General features: G+C 43.0%; 1 pseudogene; it reads right to left on the bottom strand.

The window, feature by feature from the left end:
- Window positions 1-1517: 1517 nt before the first annotated feature.
- LOC114890334 lies at window positions 1518-2485 on the bottom strand (annotated as a pseudogene).
- Window positions 2486-5506: the final 3021 nt, after the last annotated feature.

The raw sequence follows: 5506 nt of genomic DNA, 5'->3' as shown, positions 1-5506 counted from the left end.
GGATATATGATCATCTTGAAAGCAGATCGACTTTTGAGCTTCGTTTAGTGTCCTATTATGGTGATTAACCCAGAGTCATCCTGGTGTGGCTTTGAAGAAGTGAAATGCATCCTCCCTGCATTCTTCTCTGAGCTTCTTAGTGCTTTCAGGTCTTACAGGTAAATGTGTCTTACAAGGCTTGTATCTTTGTGTGTCTGTGGAACAAGTTACCATCGTGAGCAGGTTGAAAATTATTATTGTAATAAATTTGAAAAATAAGACTGTTAAATAAATTCATGATCACCAAACCAGAAACAAAAGTAAGGCTCAAACCTGGTCCCTTTTTATTCTCTCCCTTAGCAGCATGCTTTCCTGTTAGCCCAATCCTCCCTAAACTAGGTCTCAGAGTGTAAAAGTGGAACCAATTTTTGTTTGTCTGGAACTCACCAAAATGTAGCATCTTTTCCCTCACATCCTCATGGAGTTACCAGCTCATTATGTTTGATTTACTGGAGAGTCTGAAGCTCTTGACCGTAAGAAGAAATGATTTCCCACACTCTCTTGTGCCCTGAAGTATTTTCTTCTTTCCTCATCAAGAGTTTTATTAAATCTTTCCCTCCCTTTCTAACGACACAAGAACATGACCTGGAAGTGACCTTTTAAAGCTTTTCATATGTAAAGCAATTTACCATAATTACAATAGGACTGAACTTTTTTCTTGAGTTTGAGGAAAATTTAATATGAATCCATTCATTTTATTTATTTTATGTATTTTTAATTTTTATTTTTAAAAATAAGTTTATTTATTTAATTTTGGCTGTGTTGGGTCTTTGTTGCTGCACACGGGCTTTCTCTAGTTGCGGTAAGTTGGGGTTACTCTTTGTTGTGGTGCACGGGCTTCTCATTGCTGTGGCTTCTCTTGTTGTGGAGCACAGGCTCTAGGCGTGTGGGCTTAAATAGTTGTGGTGCGAGGGCTCAGTAGTCGTGGCTCGAGGGCTCTAGAGTACAGGCTCAGTAGTTGTGGTGCACGGGTTTAGTTGCTCCACGGCACGTGGGATCTTCCCGAACCAGGGCTCAATCCCGTGTCCCCTGCATTGGCAGGTGGGTTCTTAACCACTGCGCCACCAGGGAAGTCCAGAATCCATTCATTTTATATTTAAGTTCGTGAGTCACACCCACATTATGTCCCTGGTAAAAATTCTGAAAGGCCACAGCAAGAAGCAGAAAAGGGCCACCTCCATAAGAGTGTCTGTCTATGAGCCCATGTTTGCTTTCCAACGCTAAACAGAAACGCCTGACTCAGCACTGTCTGGGAAAATCAGCCTTTGATTCAAAAAGATGTTGTTCAATGATGGTGTCACAGTCCCAGCCATAGCATCAGCCCACCAGGAAGTCTGAGGAAGAGAGGCAGGCAGCCAGAAGGACAGAACTTTCTTCTCACTAGGAAGTAGCTACCTCTAAGCGAGAGATGGATCACTTGGTGCCACCAGGGGAAAGATAATTTAGCCATTGTGTTCACGATTAAGAAGCATTCCTCTTTACTCATGGAAGAGTTTCAGTGTCACTACCGCCTGGAACCAAATGAAATCCTCCCAAGCCATGGTTGGGATCGAGAATTAACCACAGAACATGGTCACAGTGAGTTTGTGGCCTGGGCTGGGCACTCTGTAATTGAGCTTGGGTCGAGACCAATCTTCTCCACAGTCGCGGTGGCCCTGTGCCATTAGTATGGTGCCCATGAGTGGAGGAGGCTGCAGCTCACTGAAGGTGCCAGCCGTGAAAATGGCTCAGAAGAGACGGCGCAAGCAAGCTGCTGTGCTCAGGCTCGGGTCCATGCTGTTGGTGGCCAAGCAGGACAAGTCAAGGTCGTAGAACTGAGATAGGCTGGGACCTGGGACCCTTTACTGGAGTGCTTGCCCTTGCACCCGGACAAACGTCTCCTCGAGCAACAGAATGCAAAGCACCTATAAGGGACTGAAAATCACTGCACGCATGCACCAACTACTATTTCTGAGGTGCTGAGAGCAAAAGCAGGGTATTATGCATGGTCCCTGCACATAGCACCACCAAGGGGGCGGGCAGACCCCCTAAGCCACCCCTCCGGCCCAACCCACTGATATGCCCCCACCCTCATCCCATTTAAGGGACCAGCCTGCCCTCCTCGTAGAGCGAGCGAGGGCACCTGTTACTTGTTTTCTCTCCCTTGTGCAGCAGCGCAAGTCCCAGTAAAATGTTGCCTGAATTCCTCATCAATTTCTATTGATTAAAGAGTCCAAGGACCCGGGTCAGTAACAGAAGAACTTGGGACTTAGGGCATTGCCCCCAAGGAGCATCAGCACTTGGGGTTCTAGTGACCAGGCAAAGAGACCCTCCAGGTGTCTGAGCACACCCTCCAGTTCTGCCAGGGTATGTTGGCATTTCTGCTGCTCGCCTCAGCAGTGGCCAGAGGTTTCTTCTTCTCCCTGTCCTCTGCCAGGGACTGCACTTCCAGCTCTGGAGCTGCCATCACGACCCCCAGGACTGAACTTTATTCTTGCAGGTAATTTAATGTTTTCTTTGAGTTTGGGGGAGGGATAGTCAACTCTGTTTACAAAAGGATGTATCCTGGGGTCCAAGCAATATAACCAATTGGCAAGGGAGAATGTTTGTATTAGAGAACAAACAGACCCTAACTGCCGATTTTAACGTGGTTGATTGGTATTTATTCTTTAATAACTCATAACTCAGGCGTCACTTCATGTAGGAAGCCTATTCTGAATTCCCCCACCCTCATCCAAAGACACTGAGTCAGCAAACCAGGATGTATGGTCACCCTCTATAAAGTTATGTCTGAATCTCAAAGTACTTACCACACTAATCAATCTTCTGTAATCACACAATCAGAAAATGATAGAATGCAAAAAACAAAGTATGGTGTAGGGGATGGTTGATTTGGATATTCAGAAATGTGTTTACCATTGGATATTTCATCCAATGGTAAACACATTTCTCTAGAGCAGACTGCCTCGGTTCAAATTTAAGCTGTCTCACTGACTGTGTAATATTGAGCAAGTCACTTAATCTGTGCCTCGGCTTTCCCCATCTGTAGAATAGAAATAATAATAGTATCTACCTAACAGGGTTGCTGTGAAGATTAAATGAATTACTTGTGCAAGATGCTTACAACAGTGCCTGAAGCGTAGTAAATGCTACCTAAATATTACCAATTATTATTATGGCATGTGGTTGGTCCAGTAGAAGAGGTAGAATTTGAAAGGGAGCTGAAGGATAAGTGTGCTAGGTAAAGACAGCTTTTTACCAGTATGCAGGGACACACTTTTTTAAGGCTGTAAAGGTTAGCAGCTAAGGTGATGTAAATAGTTGTTTTCATTTTATTTCTACTGGTCTCCATTCACTGCTTTGGTTTGGGAAAGTAATTCTCTGGTTTTTGGCCCAGTGGAACTTAAACTCCACTTCCCTTCTCCTGAGCTCATGACAGACACTGATATGTTGATAATGGTATTTTTTCCAGTGAGCAGATGAAGCCTCAGAATGCTTCTCACCATGGCCCTCCAGAAAGGTCCTGCCAGTGCGACTGAAAAGACAAGAACACATATGCCATTCCCAGGTGAGTCCCTCGTTTCACAGCAGAGGGACCTGGAGCCTAGAGAAGTGAAGTGACTTGCCCAAGGCCACACAGCCAGCCAGAGCAAGAACTGGAACTTGGGTTTTTCCCCTCTTTGGTTGGTATTTGTCTTGCCATCATGTATGGTGGTATTTATCTTCCTAACATATCACTTGGTTAGCTTAGTTTCTGGTTAGAATGGCCCCTGCCACCAATTACATTGATGTAGCTTTAGATGGTTAAATATACATATATATAAAATATACGTGTGTGTGTATGTATGTGTGTATATGTATTGTCAAAAGTTCATAAATAACAGAAGTAAAACCAATGAATCATTGAAGTAGTAATCAGTAAAAGTTTATTGTGCACATACAACAAAGACAGTTTATGAACCAAAACATGGAATGAGGCTCAAGGTGTACTGTTAAAAAACAAATTATATACTGGGAAGGCAGTGACTGTTTATTCTTCACCATGATTGGTTATAATATTAGAATAAATGATAGGGAATTGGTTAGTGGCCACCGCATATCAGTTTGGAGAAACAGTTTAAGTTTTGCTTATGATTTTCAAAGGCATAAGCAAGAAATGACCCAGGTCAAGTTAGTCTTGCAAAATGAGCTAAATTAAGCTTTGCTTGTATGATTAAACTGATTTTGTCTGCTCAGGGACTTTTCCAGGCTGGTCTCTTTGGTTTTGATTTTAACAATATCACATCGTATATTTATTACATTAAAGACATATGGCTGCAAATAATTAAAAACAAAAGGAAGCAAGGTACAATCATTCGTCCACGAGATGCCCTACAACACTGTAGTGAAATTCATAAGCCTTGCTTGCTCTGCAGCAGTGCTGATGGCACTATCCATCTGGCTTAACCAAATTACTGTGGCATGATCTTGTAGTCAGGTTGCAAATGAAGGACTCCAGGCTAATCAACAGCAGACTGAGTATACTTAGAGCTTCGTGCCTATAAGCATAAATTGTGATATTTTACTGCTTTTAAATGATGCATGATGAAATGATTGAAGACATCATTACATGGAACAATATCCAACAGGGAATGTGATATTCTTAATGATTTAGCACTTCCAGCTCTTATGGGAGTGTTAAGTACTTTTACTGAAGAGCTGTAGGGAAGTGGTGTGTTTTAAGATTAAGACTGGATCTAGACAAACAGTGGAGTCTTGACCATATCACAGACATGTTCAGGGAACCTGGCAAGTGGGTGAAAGTGGAGGGTCTAGCTCTAAGCTGGATCTGAGTGATTTAATTAGCATTGCTGAAACCCTAGTAAAATGGTTCTCAATCTTGGCTGAATATTAGAATCACCTGGGGAGCTTTTAAACCTCCCATGCTGGGGCCCCCTCCAGGGATTGTGAGTTAATTTTCTGGGTGGGGCCAGGCATTGATGTTTCTAAAGCTCCCAGATGATTCTAATGTATAGGCACAGAGGTAAACCAATGGTGTGGTCCTTGAGGAGCAAATACATCAGCCTTTTTTGGATCCTCCTCCTTTTTAACAACACTGGTGTAGGGATTGCTGTGAGAATAAATGCAGGAGCAGAGAGAAGGCGAAACAGGTAGGAGAATACAGGGGAGGGTCAGCAATTTCTCAAAACCTTCACCTACTTGTTCAGAGTTTTAAAACTCTCCTCATAGGTGAATCATTCGATACAATTTCTAAGGACAAATCATGTCTGGAATATGATCCTATGCCTCCTAACCTCGAATTGCAAAAAGGACTTAATGTATCCATCAATCCGTTCACTTAATGAGCTTTTACAAGAATACCTGGGGCCAAAAAACAGTATGTGCTCTCCAGAAGCAACACCTACGTAACATTTTGGAAATTGACACAGGAGAGGCACAGAATATGCATATATGGGCAATGGACTTTTCTTCTTCCCTCTCCTTCTTT

This window comes from Monodon monoceros, unplaced genomic scaffold (genome assembly GCF_005190385.1).
Source record: "Monodon monoceros isolate NGI ecotype Baffin Bay Population unplaced genomic scaffold, NGI_Narwhal_1 Super_Scaffold_11, whole genome shotgun sequence".
In the NCBI taxonomy this organism is placed as follows: Eukaryota; Metazoa; Chordata; class Mammalia; order Artiodactyla; family Monodontidae; genus Monodon; species Monodon monoceros.
The sequence above is the reverse complement of the archived record's forward strand: the minus strand, read 5'-3'. Positions and strand labels throughout refer to the sequence as shown.